The 23,692-nt window shown below is 32.6% G+C and overlaps 1 long non-coding RNA gene across 1 annotated transcript; it reads right to left on the reverse strand.

The window, feature by feature from the left end:
* Positions 1–74: 74 nt before the first annotated feature.
* On the reverse strand, positions 75–19,438 carry LOC135833971 (uncharacterized). Its single transcript, XR_010556604.1, has 3 exons — positions 19,173–19,438; positions 3,136–3,500; positions 75–2,757 (listed from the first exon to the last, which is right to left on the reverse strand). It is a non-coding gene; the product is annotated as an uncharacterized LOC135833971 (long non-coding RNA).
* Between the last annotated feature and the right edge of the window lie 4,254 nt (positions 19,439–23,692).

The raw sequence follows: 23,692 nt of genomic DNA on the forward strand, positions 1-23,692 counted from the left end.
ATCTAATTGGTACCTATCTCTAAAAACCCTACTCATTAACGCGATATGAACGGATATAAAATGAATAATACAAGTCAGACAAATCAAATGTAATTAATCAATCAACTCAATAAATATTACATAACACATTAACATTAACACGAATTCGTTAGATGAACATAAACGTCATTTATGATTTACAAATTAACTTAGCTTACAGCTTTTGTACAATTTAATGTTCCCAGCCAAACCTACATTACAACTGTGATGAAGAACGCACATTGGTAGACTAGACAGAGTGTAGGTAAAACCAGTCCGATGTGCGTTGTGCAAACGTTAACCAGTTGTTCCCCCATGGAGTAATTACCCTTCCTCCCCACTAACGGAAAAGGCCATATTTACTGTGACATATGCCCCACTCGTGACCCACAAGGTAACCCCTGCGAGCCCCGAAATGGGACACAGATCACAGAAACATGTAAATTGGCACTCTGTTGAATGGTCTGTAACATTCCCTCTGCCCCTCCGTATCCCATATTGGCGAGAGTTATAGAGGAGACAGAAGGAATTACATGTTTAGTCATCAAATAAGTATTGTCAAGTTCTCGTTGTACATTCCAGCTCCAGATGTAGTCAGATTTCTCCAACTAACACAGGCAACTGGACTTGCCAACACAGAAACCCAACAATTACCTATTCTCATAAGCTGAGATCAGTGGCGTAGCCAAGGGAAGGCGAAGGGGGCCATGCCCCCCCCCTTGCGAACGAAAATTTGAAAGAAAACATGCAAAAATGGACGTTTTTTTGTTGTTTGGACCCATTTTTTCTAAAAATTTTCGCTCTCGCTTCGCTCGAGCAATAATTTTGCCTTCATTTTCATGATATCATCACACATCACGATGGATTTCCATAAAATTACTCCTCATTTTGATTTTTTATGCCTAAAAATCTGGTTTTGCCCCCTCCTTGAGAAAATCCTGGCTCAGAAGTTGAAGTCTTATGACTTATGAGTAAAATGCATCAACAATTTTAACGACATTATAAAGAATCATGCTCTGAATTACCGACATGTAAAACCCCAAAGAAGAATTATTGTATTAAACATAAGGTATACCATATTAAAAGGCTAAGGTTCCAAATTCACATCAGTAAACACCCCAAGAAGATTGAACCTATCCGTCTAGTTACTCAATGTTTGTATCAAAAGTAATACCCCAAGGAAGTGTAATATTAAAAGGAATTAACAATCGAGGGGGGGTTTCATAAAAAAATCTTGATTTTTCATAATAAAAATATTGAGCAAATGTAAGTATAATAAATGCGTATAAATAAATATCTCGTATTGCAAATACGATAAATGGAAAATGATGGGTTGTTTCAAACAACGTAGGAGATGTATAATACAATTTCAAAATTCGTCTGAAAATTTTACAATATTTTGCGATTTCCTTCTCATTTTTTACAAAGAGTTCAAAATCACTTTTTCTCTGAGTTTAGTGAAGTCATTTTTCCTAAACGAGGGTGGAAAGTAGTACTTTCCGCCCGGAGGTGGGAAAAATATATTTCAAGCGGTTTTTGACAAAAATGAGCACGTTGCAGACAATTTTTTCATTCAACTCTTACGTTGGAAAAAAGTACTCATCAAAATACACATTTTGGCAAGAAGATTTTTTGTATGCCACTTTTCAGTCCGGAGTAACGGCGGTTCAAAGTTTTCTTTCGTCAATTTTACCCCCCCCCCCCCACAGCAATGAAAAATCCTGTGGAAAAGCCCACCCTTTCTCAACACATTTCAGGTGGCAAAAAACGTGTTTTTTTAGCTATGGTGGGGGAGGGGTGAAGATTTTTGGCTCAATTTGTAGACGTAGATAGGTGAGTAGAAGTACCTACGTAACAAAAGCCAAACAGGTTTCAGAATCGGAATCTGATTTTTCATGGAAAACGAATGAAAATAGTTATTTTAATAGAAGCATCGAACTATGTAAGTTGGCCTTTATTGAAATTATGCCAGCTACGGTGGCGCGTCTCGGCCTTATCTTCTACACCATAACATAAGAATAACGATGTAAAGTTTTGTTCGACGTTGAGAAAGAAACTTATACTTAATAAATGACTGTGCAAATGATACTTTTATCTAAGCTACCACCATGGTGGCGAATGATTAATCTTGAAAGTCTAGCGGCAGTAACGAATCATTGTGGTGTAACTGCCTATAGACGAACCGCGCCCTGCGATAGATAGGTAAGTATATACTTATCTTGTTCGCGGGTCTTTTGTTAATTTTTACCCTTTCTTCGTTGCACCCACCACCAATCGTTGTAAATACACTTTTACATTATTGCAGTGTGCGTGTTTAAAGTAGAAATACAAATAATAACCTCAACATCGTTAGCATTATAAATTGTAAAAAATATATATAATTAAACCAAACTCGTCGGCGAAAATTTATTGCTTTATTTTTGAACATTCGAGCGTGAATGAAATTTTATTCGCGTTTTCGCGGCTGGAAGATTTTCAAAGGAAGCATTTCTTCTCGTGAAAGCGTTTGAGATGACGACGATGATGTTCAATCGTATATGTGATAGAAAGACACGCGTGTTTTGTCAATATGGTTTAAACTTTGTATAGAAAGCATGCCACTGCACCAAAATCGAGTCATTCAGAGGGAGGCAAGAAACATAAGACTTTGAAGAGCGTCGATTCTGATTCGGGAATCTGTGCGATGAGTGCAGCTCTATAGTTTTTCTGATGCATAAGAATTGATAGGATTTCTTGCTCCTGGAATCAATTGAAAAATATATTAGATATTTCTTAGTACATACATAGACAATAAAAGATAAATGTATCTAGTCAAAAAAATTTTGCTACATTAGATATAAATAAATTCACGAAGTTATACCCCCAGATTTCTGCTATGGTTCTAGAAATACAGTAAATAATCTTCAAACCTCAATTTTTCACTCAAAAATACTGAGAAGTTGCCTAGGGGTCGCTCATCACCTTTCTCCGTAGTTTTGGGATTTAAAAAAGTATTTTTATGGTTTCCTCAAAGTACAATCAATCATTCGAGTTCATTTTCACACAATAATCTTATGCTATGAATACACTGGTAGATTATGTAAGCAGATAATTATTAAGTATGCTGGTGTGCATTACCTCTACTTCTCAACAGTTGCTGAAAACATTGTATCCAAACACGCCAATGCTGGAAGTCGATTCCAACGTGTCTATTTTCATGGTCCATTCTGAAGTCTTTATGAATATCAAACGAGCAGGAAGCACAAAATGCGACACAAATGCGTAATGATCCAATAATTCAAGTTGATGATAGAGGAATGGAATTATGAATATGAAACTCATAAGGATGTGAAGTGGAGATTGAGCCCAGATAGCGACAACGAATTACGAAAATGGGTCCTTTGTAAAAGACAATGGAAAAAAAATTGTCGCTTTATGTTCTCAGAATTCAGAATTGGCTGAGCAGATATTTGGAAATTATTTTATTCAAAATGGATGAATACCTAGTTTATGAAAAAAAAAAAAAAAAATGCAAATTACACGCTTTTTTTACAATTTGGTACATTTAATGCAAAATTTTTGAGAAAAAATTTAAAATACTCAGCAAAACCTTAAAATTGGTTTTGTATTTTGATAACAATGGCCTCGATCGACGCAAAATCTACGAATACGTATCTTTTGGAAGTTGGCCAATTGTCAAAGTCTTGCTTTTTGCCAAAAATTGTAAAAAATCCTCATTTTTTCACAGGTTACGAAATCTTGTGCTTTTTAACAAAACGACTAAAAATTGTTTTTTTGAAACAGATAATTGAACGCTGTAAAGTGTAAACGTTCAACTTTCATAGACGTTGAATTATCGTACACGTTCAATTTTAAACGTACAATTTCACCAACCTGTTTCTGATTTTTCTAGTCGAGCACTTGAGTGGCCGCATTACCTAGGCTATTAAACCAGTGCAAAAGTAAAATAAGGTAGGTACTCCGAATAGATGTAAAAATATAAGTTTTTATTCGGGTAATAATTTACTCCACATGTGCTATGTACATGTATATCATAGTCACAGTAAAATCCTTTTTCATCAAATATGTCATAAAATTTTCAGTATAATATATGTAAATTAAAAATCACTGAGTGCTAACAACTAGTACGAATCTATTACGAGTTACTCACTTATTAAAAGTCGTTACAACCAAGTACCTACCGAACATGTATACGAGTAGTAAATATACGAGTAGTAAATAAGTTTTTTTCCCCCCGATGAACTACGTTTTCATTTTTAGTGTTGAATTTAAATTTTTTGGTAGATAGATACTATTGCTTTAATTTTATTTCAGATTTACTATTTTCACTTTTCCCACTATTTTTTTGGTACTATTTTCTTTAATTTTCTAACTAAAAGTAAGGTATGCCTAATATCATGAGGCTATGCAATTTTAGCATTCTCATGTAAAATAGTTTGCCTATACGTTTGTAGTAGGAAATACATGAATAACGGACACAATGTGTCTGTAAAAGCAGACACAAGCAGACACAAATCCGCGGACACAGCAGACACATTGTGTCGACGTTTTTGCACATCGGGTCGCGATGTTTTGGTCATTTATAGTGTTTATTGACCTTGTTCCAGTAGCGTGTGGCCCAAAATCCGTTAAATTCTCAGTCCCCGGTTTTTATATCTACTTTTTTGAACATCTAAAATTTGTTAAAATGTAAAATTGTTATATTTTCACTTACTTTCACTTTTTACTTTCATCCATTAACGTGCCTTTACAGCTACAAAGGCCAAAGGCACGGCAGGTAAAAAGGTGAATTTTTAAAATGTTTGAATTTACTTTTTCGTGTAAGTTATTTTGAATAAAAAAATAACAACTTCTGCGATTTGCAATGTTGCTCATTGGAAAAAACATTAACTTTCATATAAAAATAATTAGTCAATAAACCAAAAAACGATTTCCCGGACGTCGGGTACCATTCCGTAGACCAGGTCACATTTAGGCATGTGGGTAGGTACCTATAAAATTTTCCGATTAAAACATTGGTCACTTTATTCGTACATAAAAAATATTACAACAAAATCAAGTGACCAATCTTTTAATCGGAAATTTTATAATTATTCAAGTGTGGAAAAATCAAACTACGTACCTATGTGATCCTTTTCCACAAAGGAAGTCATAATGCGAATATCAACCAATAGTTGATATAATGCATCATAATTACCTATCATAGTCACTCACGTCAGTAAAATTCTTTTTCATCAAATACGTCATAAAATTTTCTGTATATAAATTAAAAATTACAGAGTGCTAACATCTAAGTTGTAGTACGAATCTACTAGTACCAGTGTTACGAGTTACGTAAGTATAAAAGTCGATCGTTAAGTACCTACCTAACATGTATTATACGAGCAGTAGGTAAGTTTTTTTTCAGATTTACTAATTTCACTTATTTCTTTAATATTTCTAACTAAAAGTACATATCTCGTAATTTAATTTGATTCTCAAGGGAAGAGTTATGTGGGTAGGTTGGAATGAATTGCCCAAAAAAGTCAGCAGAGATTGTGACCAAATTTATCAGAAACCTTCACTTCGAGTTGGAAGTTACTCACCAACTATTTTAGCTCCGGAGTGCCCTTGGTGGAGAAAAATTGGTTCCCAAAGAAAGGGAATTTTCTAAAAAAAAAACAACACGTTTTTCTCACTTCTGTCGCTACCCAACCTGTTTAATCGTACCTGTTTAGTCGTGCTTTAAAATCTTTCTTCAAGAATATTTTGCATTAATCATGCCAAAACATTGTAAGGTATAATTTCTGAAACTGGGAAAATATTTTGGAATGGAGTGGTGCCAATTTTTGGATCATTACTGTCAATTTCAAAAATTTATGAAAAATAGCCAAAAACTTGAGAAATATATTGGATTTTTTAAAATTTTCAATACTTAATATCTAAAACGAACGAAGCAAGGGTTACAGTTTTTGGAAGTTTGATTTCGAGAGGCCTAAAAACGATACTTTTTGCAATCAAAAATCAAAATTGTTTCAAAATTTCTAGTTTTGAGTGTTTTGAGATGGTTTTTTAAAAATAAATTACTGGTAGTTTTCGGTAATTTTTAGTAAATAAAATTATTGATTGATAGGTAATTGTTAGTTATTTTTAATGAATTACTGGTAATTTTTGGGGAAAAAATGTAGAATTTTTGGTAAATTACCAGTAACTTTTGATAATTTTATAAAGTAAATTAGGTACTGGTGATTTTTGGTGAATTAGTGGAAATTTTTGGTTAATTACTAGTAATTTTTTGGCGAACTATCGGTAATTTTTTGGGAAAGTACCGGTATTTTTTTTTTGGTAAATTACAGATCATTTGGAGTCTAGTTTTTGCTGCATTGGCGTATCTAATTTTACTTTGTTTTTGTTTTTTTTTTTGATACAATTTACTCTCCACCTCCCCTCCGATATTTTAATGTACTACTTTTGTTTGTTTTTTCTCTCTCTCTCTCTCTCTCTCTCTCTCTCTTTATACCATTACTTTGTAGTTTGTCAACTCTTTTCCATAGTTTGGTTGAATATCTGCGTTTTATTTTATTTTATTTTATTTTATTTTTTTGTTTTTGTTACCTTTTATCTATTGTTTACCAGCCCCTGCTCGCCTTTGGCATAGGGGTGTCGTTAATTTGTGTTGTGTTGCTGTGTAATAGGTATTAATGCAAAATAAATTTGAATTTGAATTTTACCGGTAATTTTTTTTGAATTTTACGGGTAATTTTTTATTAATAAAATTGATAAATTATTAGTTATTTTTGGTGAATTAGGTACTGCTAATTTTTGGTAAAAAACATATAATTTTTGGTAAATTAGGTTCCAGTAACTTTTGATAATTCATTAAAAATAAATTAGGTACTGGTAGTTTTTGGTAAATGACTGGTAATTTTAGGTATTGATTTTTTTTAAATTACTTGTTAATTTCGGTAAATTACCAGTAATTTGTGGTAAAATTGGTAAATTACCAGTAGTTTTTGGTAATAATTTTTTTTAACATTATTTGTTAATTTTGGTAAATTACCATTGATTTTTGGTAAAATTGGTAAAGTACCTGTAGTTTTTGGTAAATAACCAGTAATTTTAGGTAAGTAATAGTTTTTTCAAAATTACTTGTTAATTTTGGTCAATTAACAGTAATTTTTGGTAAAATCAGTCTGATAGGGAAAAGTCGGTTGCGCGCAAGATTTTTTTGTCTTACATTATTAGTACCTAAAATTAACTATTTTTTATTCCAAGGTGCATTCCAAGTATACTTCCTATACATTTATTGCAAACTGTTTGGCACAATAATTATTTTATTTTTTGTTTTCAGAAAAGTACAGAGAGCATCAAAGGCTACATCTTTAGCAAAATATAGGTATGTATGTATTTCAGTATGAAGTAATTTTTCATTTGTTTTAAATACAGCGTTGTAACGATGTTAGCAATTCACTGATTTATTTCTTCTGTTTTATTTTTGTTTCAGAAAAATTATCAAGAAAATTGGTTCTACCTTACTCCTACTTTCAAAAATCCTACACCCAAAATTCAACATCATAATTAAATAACCTAGTAAAGGAAGGAATATATGTTACTGGAAGAAAAAACTTCAGTGTATGCAATAAGCTATATAAATGTGAAGTCTTTCTAATACATAAGTATATTTATTTTTTCTGTTCAGATCCTATTTGAGGAGCTGAGAATCAAAACTCACATTTGCCCAAAAAAAAAAATACCGTTTTATGGCAGATTTGGATATACCGTTTTACACTCTATAATGTGACATATTCGGTTTTTTTGGATCAAAGTCATTTTGGTGTGAAATTCACTTTCAAAACCAAGGGTTAGAATCAAAACTTAGTTTTGTTTGCAAAATTCCATAGGGAAAAGTTTGATAACAAGCTGAATTTTGGTGCACGGGGGTTTTTTGATACGCTGAACACGAATTTGGGGTGTCCAGGTGAATCCGGTGTACGCTTCCCCCTTTTTTGTGGACCTTAAGCCCCCAAATTTGTTTTTATGCGTTCAGGTCCGAAAATTGCAATTTTATGCAAAATGCTTCTCATCGATTTCGTTTTACTATTCCACGTCGAATGAAGAGTCAGCGAAGTTTCCCACCCCAAAGGGGATGGACCTATGGTCACTCACGGTAGGGGTGCACAGTGGACTGTGAGCACCCTCAAAATGGGCGTAATTCAAAAACATACAATGAACCCTAAAAAAAATGGTACAATGGTATCCTCCCTTATGTTTTTTGGGTCGCAGAATACGAATTTGACAATATTTTTTTGTAGGGGTGGGGGATGAGGGGGTGAGGGAGGCGAGAAATTCAAAATTTGACTATAATGATGTGTGATAAGTCGAAATGTATGTTTTTGAGGGTGTAGATCACGAATTTGACAATATTTTTTTCGTAGGGGTCAATGGTGGGGGCTGAGGGGTGAAAATGGTTAAAAATTCAAAATTTGACTAAGTATAATGATGTGTGATATGTCGAAATGTATGTTTTCGTGGTTGTAGATCACGAATTTGACAATATTTTTTTCGTAAGGGTTAATGGTGGGGGATGAAGGGGGTGAAAAATTCAAAATTTGACCATAATGATGTGTGATATGTCGAAATGTATGTTTTTGAGGGTGTAGATCACGAATTTGACAATATTTTTTTCGTAGGGGTGAATTGTGGGGGATGAAGGGGGTGAAAACACCAGCTATTATGTTACGAGTACCTACGCGAAATGTTTAAATAGGTACGTTAACATAGGATATCGAGCGAGTGTCGAGCAGACATCATTATGTACAAACGTAAGATGAAGTATTTATTGCGGTAAGTTTTTTTTTTATTATTTTTTAAAAATCGCTTAGGTTAATATTATGTACCTATAGGAGTATAGGTATTTTATGTAAGTAATCATTATGTTTTTGTTTTATTACCTATTTCAGAAAAATTATATCCAACACGGTCAATTGGACCAGAAGGATTTTCCATCACCTGAAAATATTACTCCAAATAATGTAAGTTTTTTCACTTGATTCTCTATAATAATTAGTACCTATATCTAAGTACGAGTTAACTTAATTTGATTTTCATTATTTCAGGGATATTATGGAAATGTCAACAGAAATTTGCTTATTCTTTATAAATTAAATTGAACGATTAAATTTGAAATCTGCCACCTACAGCTACAAGAGATTATCTACCTACATAACGAATTCCAATCGCATGATTGATGGTTCCTAATTTGCGAGCACAATCATGACTCATGAGTCAATTTTGGAAGAAATTTCCTCATCATTCATCCAGCGAAACGGTATTTAGTCCTCCCACTTTTCTACACATAAATTAAACGATGTATAAATTGAAGCTTTTTCATTTCAAGCAAATTAGCATACTGTACTTGATTCAATTTCATTCATACCTATTTAAAGAAATATATTTTAAAAACGAAAAACGTCTAACTGCTTCTAATTTTCTTCACAATTTCCAATTGGTTCCTTACGTAAATAGTCACATCATAATCCTATCATTCGTCATTGTTTGAATTAATTCGGTGTCGTGAAGTTGAACTTTTTAAGCTTCGGTCGTTTAGATTTTGGGCCACATATGTGTTTGTTCGAAAAACCTACAGAGATAAGCTGATAAAGCTTTTTATTCTAATCGTCTTTGTACACGATATCCACACAGGTGTTGAATTAATTTTTTCCCTCGTTAAAGCAGAAGGGAGCTAGGTGAAAATCAGCCAACACACGGAATCGTGTGCTAGTAGCGTTATCTAATGATTCATTTTGGTATTATAAGTTTTTTCAACTGGCAACACTACTAACTCAGTTTTTCGCGTTTTTTTCAAAATTGTTTATGGTGGCAAATGTGAGTTTTGATTCTCAGCTCCTCATTTTGTTATTTTCAAAATTTCTAATATAGATATCAGGACAACCCCGAGACAAAGTAATGGTTTTTGAACGACAGGCGATTTAACCACTGTTTTGGTTGTTAAAACGACAACATTGAACCACAGACCTTGATCGACAAATATGAAAAATTCATGTCGCGAAAAAGGGAATGCCTGACTAATGTAGTAATGTTTGTTTCAATATCTCATAAATTATCATTTCAATTTCATTCATGTCTTTATTTGAATGATTCGCGATGTACCTAGGTGTCCTAGGTACCTATTGTACAGTCAACTGTTACATTATTGCATCAGTAAACATAGAGAAGTGTTTGAAACCATTATCGAAAAATTGTATCAGCGGAGCAATAAAACAAGACATCGAAAACAGGACTTTTATGACACTTTTGACCGAAAAAAGCCTTATTGAAAATTTCGATTAAAGAAAATGGAATGAACTCAACTTACTGACGGTTTGGAAAAAATCACAGTCCTCTCGAAAATTTTAGCTGAACTTATAACTGTTGACAAAAATGATGGTTTTGAAAATTTTGACAAAAATTAGAACGGGATCAGTTGGGATTTTTTGGTAATCTTGGCAAAAACCCAGATTTTTTTATCAACTCATAGAACATTTGATTTAACATTATTTTTCAATTCCCTAATTTTAACCCTCATAATTTGTCGTTTTGATCTCAATTTCAACGTTTCTTCAGCAAAGCAGTCTTTCGTCGGGCATACGCCGGCGTGCACTTTAATTTTTCTGTCGTGCGATGGTTGACAACACTTTCTGTCGTTCACTACCTAGTTTCCAGGCGTTCACATCTGTCGTGAAAAATCCCTTTTTTTCATCGTGCCGATAAATGGCACCCATATCAAAGTGTGTACTCAGGAGCCTCAAAAACATGTATTTTGATGTGTCGCGTGAGTTCAGCTCAATTTTTGAGTTTTACCCCATCGTTCTTGAGACTAATTTCGAGTTACGCGTGAAAATGATCTCATATTTGGATTCAGCGCCTTCAAAATCCCCTGGATACCGAATTTGGGCTCAGTCGCTTGCATTTTACTCACCTAGCTTGAAAAATTATTAACAATAATGAACGTAGATGTAAAAATTAGGTTTGTGCCTTGTTTTGTACAAATATGCAACCCATTGGACCTTAGAACATAAATAGTAAGTATTAACATAAAAGGCTCATTTGCTATACATATACCACTGTTGACTGTACAGGATTTTTTTGCAGAACATTTCCTCGCAAATGTGGCAGAAAGTTCAATCATCACCGTGGTTTACAAGATGAAGTAGGTTTGAAAGTTGTCCGTGCGATAGAAAAAAAGTTATATGTAAAAAGCTCAAAGTTGTAAAACCCTTGGAAAAGAATTGTATTTTCGTGTTTAAATGAAATTTACTCGAAATTTTGAGTGAATACATATATACGTGTTTGAGGTAAGGAAAAAATCTACGTTAAATTCTCTACAAGGTGAAGTAGGTTTGAAAGTTATTTGTGCTATAGAAAAAAGCTATGAAAAAGCTCAAAGTTGTACTTAATCAAAAAAACTCTTTAAAAAACTCGTTTTTTCGTATTTTTTTTGTACTTAAATATATTATTATTCAAAATTTTGAGCGAGGACATGAGTGTTTGAGGTAAGGAAAGTAAAATCTACCTACGTTAAATTCTCTACAATATTCGGGAGTAATGTTCGAAAATCATCCATGCCATAGAAAAAAGTTATGAAAGCTTAAAGTTGTAAAACTACTAGAAAACTGTTTTTTCATATTTTTTTTGTATGTTTGAGCTTTTTATAGCTTTTTTTCTGTTTCGCGGATAACTTTCAAACCAACGTCATCTTGTAGAGAATTTAACGTAGATCATTTTACTTACTTCAAACACGTATGTTCTCACTCAAAATTACGAGTAAATTGCATTTAAGCACGAAAATACTATTCTTTTCCAAGCGTATTACAACTTTGAGCTTTCATAACTTTTTTTCTATCGCACGGACAATTTTCAAACCTTCTTCATCTTGCAGAGTGTTTAACGTAAATTATTTTCCTTACCTCTAATGCCTATGTCCTCAATCAACATTTCGAGTAATTTTCATAAAAAAACGAATTACGCGGTGATATCAGTAGCATAAGCGGGGTAGTGAAACGGTTGTCACGACTTTTCTGCCACATTAATGTTCCTCAACAAATCTTATCACATTGAGCCTTCTATGTTAATACTAGGCATTACACAAATCAAAATGACCGCAAAAGGGCCGAAAATGAGTTTCAACATATAATGCCTTGAATATGTTGGGTATGCAACCCATTTTACATAGCTGAATATGCTCGAGAGCTTTTAAACCGCTCGAAATGGTGGTCATGTTGTTAAGTTCTCCGCCCAACCCCCATTCTTGTTCTCCCTTCGCTCGATGGTTTGGCTCATAGAATTTGCTTTTTCGATGTTTGCCCTCAAGTCCCTATCCTTACAACTATTACTAAGCAAAATGAGTAATACTTACCTAGTTCAAAAATGTCAAGAGACAAAAAATACCAACTTTTATAAGTTCTACAAATTTTGTTTAACAAATTTTTTGTACAAATAGGTATAAAAGAAGTACATTTTGAAGCTAGGCTGGAATGAAAACTCACACTTGATTCAACTCGTAATTATAAGCCTCCTGAATGAAATGGTCGGCCCAAATCATATCTGGAAAAATTTTGTAATCATCCCAACTACAAATTAAAATCTATTTTTATTTATTTAAAAATGGCTGCACCACAGTTTTTTGAAGTTAACCGAAAATCTGTTTTTACTCAAAACATATAATACCAATCTACATGAATTGGCAACATTTCTGGTCCCTCCAAACCGCCAACAAGCTCTTTCAAGTTGAAAAGTCATTCATCCTTAGAAAAACCTCTCCAACTTGAACATAATTGAAGACGTCATATATTGAGCCGACTGAGAATTGGACACGCCAAAATTACTCACAACTACCTTTTCCAGAAAGCCCCTAAGCCCTCATCATGCCAATTTCGCTCACCTGGACTACTATTTGTTCAGAATTTATTAGGTATTCTATTATCCCTATCTGCACTAAGCTCGATCATCTCTACAAATAGACAAAAGTTATCTCTTCATTCCAGACAACTCATCCAAAATAGAAAAAGGCATCACTTCAATCAAGAAACATACCCTATCAAACTCTACACCATGTATAATCCTCCTCACGAAGGGTGTAGTAATAGTACCTAATTAAAAACATTTTTTAAAAACACACAAATCTTGTCAAGTGTGACTTTTGTCTCCAAACCCTTCGTATAATTATGATAGTGGTTTGATTTTTTCACGTGTAGGTAATTAGGTATCAAATTTTCCGATTAAAACATTGGTCACTTTATTTGTAAAAAATATTACAACAAATAAATAAAGTGACCACTGTTTTAATAGGAAAATTTCATAATTACTTACGTAGGTACGCCGTGGAAAAATCAAACGTATTTTCTATCTTTTTCCACGAAGGAAATCATCTCACGTCCGGAAAATTCATAACGAACGTCATACCAGCTATATTATGTTACGAGTACTTACGCGAAATGTTTAAATAGGTAGGTAAGTACGTTTACGTTAACATTCTAGTGTCGAGCAGACATCATTACTCCTATCATTAAGTATGAACAAACGTAAAATAAAAAATTTATTGAGGTAAGTTTTTTTTTAAATCGCTTAGGTTAATAATTATTATACATAGGACTACCTATAGGTATTTTATGTAATCATTATGTTTTTTTTTTCTTCTTTTAGAAAAATGATATCGACCACCGAAAAATACGCTAGAAGGATTTTGAAATATTTAAACATACTAGTTCAAATGAGGTATGTAAGTTTTTATACTTAATTCTATATAATAAGTACAGTAGACTCCCAATTATCCGACTTTCGGGTTATCCGGTACGGATTTATCCGACTTACTTTTCGCATTATCTGACCCACCAAGGTCGGATAATCTAAAAAACCCCTAATTTTTGATTTTGAAGTGTAAATAATAATGCAGTATGCAGCATTTTGTATTCTAACGGTGTTATTTTCCTTCAAATCGATCCAACTTATCTCAAAAAATTGAAACTTGAGTCAGTATTTCATTGTCCTTCGTGTACAGAAGTACATTACTTTTGTTGATTCGTTTTTTTTTTCGATTCATTGTTCCTGTTTTGAGCCAAAACTTGATTTTCTGGATGAAAACTTGTCTTCTCAAGCTTATGCACTTCATTTCTACGCTTAAAACATCAATTTTGGATTATCCGACTTTTCTGATATCCGACCCACCTTACACCCCCCGATTAGGTCGGATAATCGGGAGTCTACTGTAGTACCTCTACCTACCTAAGTACATACACGAGTCTACTTAATTTTATTTTTTCATTATTTCAGGGATATAATGGAAATCTTAACAGAAATATTATTTTTCGTTATAAATTAAACCTACACCGTACAAGAAATTATCTTTGATGGTTCCTTCCAGCGAAACGGTACTTGTATAAATTGCAGATTTTTCATTAATTTACAAATTAGGTAATTGTTTTGTTGCTTATAATACTTACTCATTTATTGTAAAAATCACAAACTGAATTTTAGACTCGTTAATTTCTCTCATACTTTGTAATTTTATGATATTTAAGACAATGAAATCATTTTAAGTAACTACCTTGTTCTATTTTAATTTTTCAATACCTGGAAGATAGGTATTGACTGTGTTTATTGGTCTCATAAGCAATGACATACGTTATTTGGTAGGTATCTAATCATTTGTTTGAAAATAATTTGCGTATTCAAACGTTTTTGAAATGGGTAAATGATTGTTGTGTTAACAATGATTAGTGGAAGGGAGTTCTTCCAAAGAAGTGTTCTTGTAATTTATCATTTTTAGTTTGAGTGATTATTCTGTTTGTTGGTGGAACAAAGTCATCGAAAATGGTGATGATTCAGATGGGATGAATTGCGGTAGATAAGTAGAAAATTTACGTTTTAAAACTTTTTTTATCGTAGTTTTTAGATTTCTTAAATATTATTTTTCGGAGGTATTTGAAGTCATTTTCAATAATTTTGATGAAATGATTTGAAAGAACGTTTTTTTTTTTCATATCTGAATTTTTCGTTTTTTAAAAATAATCTTTATACCTAATGTTTTTCAATTTTAAAGTTTAAATAGATGGTAATTTTTCTATTTTTAGGAGTTTTTTTAATTGAGTTTTTCGATCTTTTCACTATTTTTTTGTTTGAAAAGTAGTTTAGAAATTTTTCTCATTCAGTTCAAGATCATCAACTCGATCTAATCAATTTAAAAATCTAATTTATTCACAAACACGTTTTGGGTTTTTTAAATTAAGAAAAAAATGTAGGTAATTTTTTGAATTCTCAGATGTTTTTCAATTTTAATTTTTCGATTGTTTCAAACATCTTTAACGAGTCTTTTGAATTCATTACCAATTTTTTACTGATAATTTATTGTTCAATTTTCAACATTTTTCATGTGCTTTGAATTTTTAAAAATTATTTCTTTGTCAATTGATATAATATAATTCGCATTTGGGCTTGTGAAAAATTCCTCTTTTCCCTTTTGAAATTTTAAGGAAGTTTCAAAAATGGATTTTTTTGGTTCAGAAAAGACATAGAAATGGACCCGAGCAAAGCGAGAGCAAAAGTTTTTGAAACTCCGTATTTTGAGAGGTAAAAAAATACGATGTATTTTAAAAAATTTCTTCACTCGTAGATTAAATAAAACTAAGTCTATAGATCTAAGTTTAAAAAAATCCAAGAATTTGTAAATAACCTTTTTAGATTAGAAAAAAAATAAATGGTCAAAAAAAAACGAAAAAAATTTTACGCCCAAAATTTGAGAATTTGAAAGACTGTTTTTAAAAATTTCAAATTTGAAAATGAAAAGCAAACAGGCCCAGAACGGAGTGAGAACAAAAGCTAGTTTCTTCGAGAAGAGAAAAACAACGTTCTTTGAGGGGAAAAGTGTGTTTTTTTTTTTGGTACGAACATTTCTTGAAATTTGAATGCCTAATAGATTTTTATAAAAGTTCGTTTACAAACAAATCATTATCAATTGTTAATAGTGTGTTTCAAACTGTCACGATTCTTCATGAAAACAGAGAAAAAAATCCATAAAACTTCCACATTACGAAAATTTTGCAAAAAATCAATAAAAATTTCCAAAATTGTTCAGAAAATTATCAAATTTTACTGAAAATTAATAGGTACCTATGATAAGTTCAAACCATTTTTTTCCCATTTACTACATATACCTATAGATATTTATTTTTTGAAAAAAAAATTTAACGAGATTTTTTGATTATGAAATTTAGGGCACTTTTATGTACCCACATATTATGTGTCATGATATTAAATATTTTTATAATTTATTTCATCTATTTTTTTACTCCGCCAATATTTTCTACAGCTTTACTCTCAAGTTAAGTCCTCAAAATGTTGAAATAGTGTCGAAATTTTTTTAAGCACCCGAAACGACAGACTGTCAAACATGGAAGAATTAGCAACAAAGCAAAATAAAAGTTCGATCTCAGTTTGAAAAAAAAACCACAGAGAGACCCAAGTGAAGTGAGGGCAGAAAATTTCAAAAATTTGTATATTGAGAGGTAAAAAACAATGTTTTGTGTGGTGACCGATTAAGAATTTGAATATACTAAAATTGAAAATTTAGATTTTTAAATAATAAAAAAAAAAAAAAAAACTGGCTCGAGCGAAGCGAGAGCGAAAGCTTTTCAAAAATTTGTGTTGGAGAAACTGAAAATATCATCTTTTTTTGGTTTAAACATGGCCCTGGGGGCCCCTTGGTGTCTCGGGGCCCGTGGCGATCGCCAGATAACATCATAAGCCAGTCCACCACTGGAATACACCAACGATCCAACGTGTTCCTGCATGAGACTTCAGGCTACAAAGATGAGTACTCACTGGAATGTAATAGGTGGATCTTGGATTTTACCTATTTTTCATAGTCGTAGCGAATGCTTCGCTTATTGGAGGAAGGGGGGCATAGGAACAGCAATTCCCAATTAAGTATCACGAATTTTTAGTTGACTAAAAAAAGTTTGAAGTTTTTTTGGGGGGGAGGGGGGAGGAATTACCGATTTCTTGTAATAAAATGGTGAATTTTTAAAATGAAATAAGCGGTAAAAATGTAATTATTTGGGTTTAAAAATTCTCACTGTTTCCACTTTTAAAAATTCTCATTTTTCTCTTTTGAATTTTCGGAATCTTTAATGATGGTTTTTTTTAGAAATTTCCAATGTTTGAGACAATGTTTTTTAAGCTAGAAGTATTTTTGGGAGGGTTTTAAAATTTTAGAAGTTGAATAACTTTTTTAGTTGGGTTTTCAGTGGTACCTGGTAGATGAAGTATTAACTCACATTCCTACATCATCAACTTACCAAAATGAGGTACCTATTAAACTCACCTAAATAGCCAATTCACTAAAAATTTAAAAAAAAAAATAATGTTCCAAAACGCGCTTTGTCCATTTTTATTGAAATGTATACCTACACTCCTACATCATAAATCCACCCAAATAAAGTGCTAAGCTCGCCTAAAAAGCCAATTTACCCGTTTAAAGGGAAACTGTTTTTTGTCTCTCCTGAAAAGTTGTGAAAATGGACAAAGCGAGTTTTGGAATATCACTCTTCAATTGCTGCAAAAGTACCATCCGAAACCTAAAAAATGAAAATTTTTTTGCATTTTTGAAATATTTTACCAATGTGTAGACGATAATGTGAAAAAAATCCCCCTCCCCCCATTTGTCAACGAATTGACATTTTTCGTGCTATAAATTTTTATTTCAAGAGTGAAATTAATGCATTTTTCGTCAATTTGTCGACAAATTGGGGGGAGGGGGATTTTTTTCACATTATCGTCTACACATTGGTAAAATATTTCAAAAATGCAAAAATTTTCATTTTTTAAGTTTCGGATGGTACTTTTGCAGCAATTGTAAAACTTGTAATTTTTTTTTCTCGAAAATGAAAAAAGATGCCAGTCTAATTTTTTGATATGTTATTCTACATAAAAAGGACTAAAACTGAGAATTTTTTCAGAATTTTTACTCGCCGAGATCGTGGTTATATTTAAATTATAAGTTTTAAAATCGATTTTTTTAGGTTTTTGAAAGTGGCAACACTGATTTTGACATCACTCGTCGATTACCCTCTCAAAGTACTACAATTTGAAAAAAAGTTCAAAATTCTATACCACGTACAACCGGAGCAATTTGCAACTGAAATTTTCCATTTTCGGCCATTTTGGAGAACTTTGAAGCGCCACAGCTCCGTCAAAAAAAATCGAAAAAATGTCCGGTTTGCGTCATTCGTCATCGTTTGATGACCTCTACAAATGATCTGATTTTGAAAAAAATCGAAGACCCCTCGTGCAAAAATCCGCCGATTTGGCATGGAATGACCCAAAACTTTAGTTTTTGAACACATTTTTATGTAAAAATTTTGGGGTTGATTCAGTGAATTATTGGCTTTTGACTATAATATATGTAAAATTTTTGAATTCATATTAGGCGAGATAAAATACGAGTCAACAAATTTCAAAAATATGTACTGTTGAGCTGAGAAAATTGTTAAAAAGGTGGTTAGGAAAATTTTAGATTGATTACCAGGGCTCGGATATTCTTTCCTTAAAAAACCCTAAATATGCGCTTAAATATTTCCTAAAAAATGTCAAAATATGTCCTAAAACGTAAAAATATTCCCTAATTGAAATGTGGGTGTTGTTTCACAGGGAAAATCAATTCCTACACGATTTTACTAATATTGTTGTGTAATACACACCAGAGCGTTTTATTTCATTATAAAATTAAAAACTTAACAAGAACTGAAAAATGCATTACCTGTGTTGCATATTATGGGGCGAAAAAAATTGAAAAAATAACCGAACATGATACAAAAATTTGAAATTGAGCGAAATATTCCCTGAGAACCGCTAAAAACGTAAAATATTCCTTAAAAACGCGAAAAATTTCCCTAAAAATGGCTAAATATGCTTATTATGCTTTTATCTGATAAAATATGCTAAAGTATGTTCTAACGAATTGGGCTCATTTTACTGGAAATTTTATCAATCATGGAAGTATGTATTTGAAAATTTTTCTATCCCCAATGCAAACAAAAAATATGCACGAGCATAGAAATCCGAGCCCAAGCAACCTTTGCAAAAAATTAATTTCAAAACTCGTAGTTTTCTAAATCACTTACTTGCTACAAAGTTAATTTCTGGAAACCTGTTCAAAGGCATGGCGTGACATTTCCAACAATTCGACGCAACTCAGATAATTTTAAAATTCGTTTTCAAGGTACTTTAAAAAATCAGAATTTCATTTTATTAGCATTACACCCGATTTCAGTTCACTCTACACTACATTTGACAGATTAAAAAAAAAGTCGACTTATGATGATCAACGGTTTGAGCAGTTGGAACAAGAAAATTAGATACGTATTGATTGCTTTATGTATAATAACCCCTTCCCATAGTTCTTACATTTATGACTGTATATTTGATTACTCGACAACTACTGCTAATGGCACTTGAAAGGGGGAGGGCTAATATAAAACATGCCCGGTGTGATAGCATATAGCGAACCAGTAAGAAATGACATGACATCACCATATATGGTAACGCTTCTGGTAATCATTTTATAATATGTAGTGCCGCTGCCGCAACCATCATCGCCATTAAATTATGGGCGCAACGGAAAACAAACACATACAAATTATAAACTATTGTGTAATGGGTACCCACATGTGAAGTTAATTATTAATACTGAAAGTAGGTACATATATATGATGCCTATTTGAAATTCCATGTACTGTAACTAAAGTGATCTAACATCAGAGTTCGAGAGCCAGAATTGATTGAAACTTGCTGATAGACTCGATCAAGAAAAACGATTTCCTCTCAAATCTCAATGGAGTCATAATGTCATCAATAAATCAAAAATTGTCAAATGAAATTTTTAAGCACGAAAATATCGAATTGATCGGTGCTTATTGGAGAATTTCTCCAGAATTTCAAGCTGCTAATGCAAAATTCTCAATGGGTCAGTTCAAAAATAGATTTTTGACTACTGCTATACTGAAACTAGACTAATTAAAATATACCGGTAGAAACGAAAAATACGAGTAGCCTACCTACCTAACGTACCTAGCGCGTAATTGAAAAAAAATGAAGGCCGCACCTTCCAAATTTGGAAAATCAATTTTTTTTTTTTTAAATCACATTATTTGCATTTTACCTATTACGAAAATTATTGAAATTAGCGCAAAGGTGATAATTACTTCCAGTATTCAGAGTAAAATTTCCTATCCAGAAAGATTTTGATAAATTTCGCCAACCCCTCCCCCTCTTGAGGACCACCAGCTCCCTTGCACGTATCTCCCTTCTTCCTAATAGCCTCACGAAAAAAATTTATGTAAAAATTGCTCCTTGAAGATTAAAATAGGTACATTTTCTGTGAAAAAATTTCGTTTGAGAGCAGCCCTTACCGACCGCACCCTCCAAATTCGGAAAATCATTTTTTTTTTTTAAAATCACATTATTTGCATTTATTACGAAAATAATTGAAAATAGCGTAGAGGTGATGATTACGTCCAGTATTCAGATTGAAATTTCCTATCCAGAGACATCTTCATCACTCCTCCCTTCCCCCGCCCCAAGGTTCTACCCTTTTCATAAAATTTAATCTTCAGGTAGGTAGGTACATCAGAAAATCACGTTGAAATTTTGAATTTATACTTCCATAGTTATTAGCAGGGCTCAGATATTCTTAAACAAAAAGAGAAGTAGGTACGAGTGAGTCGATTCTCAAAACGTGAAAACAATAAAAACTGAGGAGGTGTGTGTTGCAGGTTATGTGGCGAAAAAAACAGCGCCACTTATTCTACAAATTTGGCGAAAAATATGAAGAAATATTGCCATTTGAAATTGAGCAAAATATTCTATAAATACTTGGGTACATCAAATATTCTCCAAGAACACGAACAATTTTTTTATAAACGTCTAAATACATATAGTTTTCTTTGCTTGTGATTTCAATATTGAAAAATAGAATTAAAATTACGTATCTTTTCGCAATCCTTAAAAATCAAAGTATTCCTCACATTTCATAAAATGAAGAAGTTAGCATTTCTTGTTGTTTCTTCAATTTTATGATGAAATAAATAAAACGTTCTGTTTTGCATTTTTGGTCGTGATTTCTTGAAGGTTCCTTTATGGTGGCAATAGAAAGTTCCACAGAAAAGTTGAATAGGTAAGTAGATCCAACTTGAGGTATTTATACTTTCCATGTGATTTTTCCAAGTAAAAGTTAAAACATTTCAAATTTTACCCGGACTGATGAACAAAATATAAAATTAAGAACTTTTTATCAAAGTAAATGATTATTTTATTTTACAAGTTTAGAGGTTCCAAAGTCTTTAAAATTGAATTTGAAAAATTCCTCGATTTTTCTGTAGAAATTTTCCATTGCCACTATAAAGAAACGGAAACCTTAATTATTACTCAGCAATGTTAGTAAAATCGTCCAGGAATTAATTATTCCAGTAAAATAACACCAATTTGCTAGGGAATATTTCACTTAAGTATTAGAGTATATTTTGGCTTTTTTTAAAGGTAGGTAATATTTAAGCGCATATTTGGGGTTGTTTACAAAAAGAATATCTGACAACTCCTAATTATAGCTATGAAAATCGTGAGGCTGTTGAGAAGGGAGATACGTGAAAGGGAGCTGGGGGTCCTCAAGAGGGAACATTCACCTCCTCAGTTTTTATTGTTTTCACGTTTTGAGAATCGACTCACTCGTACCTACTTCTCTTTTTGTTTAAGAATATCTGAGCCCTGCTAATAACTATGGAAGTATAAATTCAAAATTTCAACGTGATTTACTGATGTACCTAGTACCTACCTACCTGAGGATTAAATTTTATGAAAAGGGTAGAACCTTGGGGCGGGGGAAGGGAGGAGTGATGAAGATGTCTCTGGATAGGAAATTTCACTCTGAATACTGGACGTAATTATCACCTCTGCGCTATTTTTCACAGAAAATGTATTTTAACCTTCAAAGAGCAATTTTTACATAAATTTTTTTCGTGAGGCTATTAGGAAGAAGGGAGATACGTGCAAGGGAGCTGGGGGGTCCTCAAGAGGGGGAGGGGTTGGGGAAATTTATCAAAATCTTTCTGGATAGGAAATTTTACTCTGAATACTGGAAGTAATTATCACCTTTGCGCTAATTTCAATAATTTTCGTAATAGGTAAATGCAAATAATGTGATTTTAAAAAAAATTGATTTTCCAAAATTGGGGGATGCGGCCAGTAAAGGCTGCTCTCAAATGGAATGTTTTCTCTAAAAATGTATTTTAGCCTTCAAGGAACAATTTTTACTTGAATTTTTTTTTTGTGAGGCTATTACGAAGGGAGATAGTGCAATGGGGCTAGGGGTCTTCAAAAGGGGGAGGGGTTGGGGGAATTGATGAAAATCTTTCTGGATAGGAAATTTCATTATGAATAACTTATGTGATTACCACTTTTGCACTATCTTCAATAATTTCTACGTTAAATGCAAATAATGTGATTTTGAGTATTTTTCAAAGTGGATTTTTCAAATTTCTGGGGCAAGGGTTGCTCCAAATGAAATTTTTTTAATAACTAAAAATGTAGGGAAGCCTTCAAGGAGTAACTCTTATTCGACACATTTTTCTATATGACCAATAGAAGGGGAGATATGTGCATTTTTAAGAAAGGGGATGGACCCTCGGAAGGGGAGGTGTCTAAAAAAATGGCACCCAAGCTTATTTTTTTTCAAATACCTTCTAGATTCAGAATCAGTCATCAGATCGCTTTTTACATTCAGTGCGAGCGGAGCCATTTTTTGGAGCTAATTCGACTAGACTATCAATAGACAATAAAGGTCCAGGAAAGGTATGTTTGTGTCGCACTCGGAGCTGTTTTACCCACCTACCCATGCACGTATTTTTTTTTTTTTTTTAATTTTAAGGCGATTTGGCCCTATTCAATAATTTTGAAACTAACCAGCGGATTGTTTCTTTATGGTTCAACCACCTGTGATAAGATTTTAAGATTGCTAATAATCATCCTCTAATCCAGTGGCGATGGTGTAGCCAGGTCTTTTTTTGTGGGGGGGGGGGGCACAGGAGAGCCAACATAGTCAGGTCGAAAGCTAAGGACTGGTAATTTTTCCGGAACTATTTCTACCGGGGGGGGGGCGAATCATACAATTCCCAACTCAATTGTCTAAAAATAAAATTCGCAAGTTATGAAGAAAGATTTTTAAATGTTTTTTAATTAGGCATCTAGAACTTCAAAACATCTGTAAGGTTTTTGAAATTTCATCAGCAACTTTCTCATAAACAATGAAATTCATTAATTTTCTAAACCAACAGAAAAGAAACATCAGTTTTGATGAACTAAATTTACTTTCTTGAATTTTATAAGCGCTCAAATGAACCTAATATAATGTCCAAGTGTAATATAAAAAAGAATAACCAAATCGTGATTACTATATGAAGTAGAACAAACATAATCCAATTTTCAAGCTTACAGGATAACAGGAATGTAATTCCCAAATAGTTACTTTTGTTTGATTATATGAAAATTAAAAAAGAGAAATTCTTTATCCAAAAATGGGGAACCCTGTTGCCAGGTCCTGAGGACCTCGCTTGTTCAAATTTGGGGGCAAGGGGTTCTCCAAATAAAACTT

Source organism: Planococcus citri, chromosome 2 (assembly GCF_950023065.1).
Source record: "Planococcus citri chromosome 2, ihPlaCitr1.1, whole genome shotgun sequence".
NCBI lineage: Eukaryota > Metazoa > Arthropoda > Insecta > Hemiptera > Pseudococcidae > Planococcus > Planococcus citri.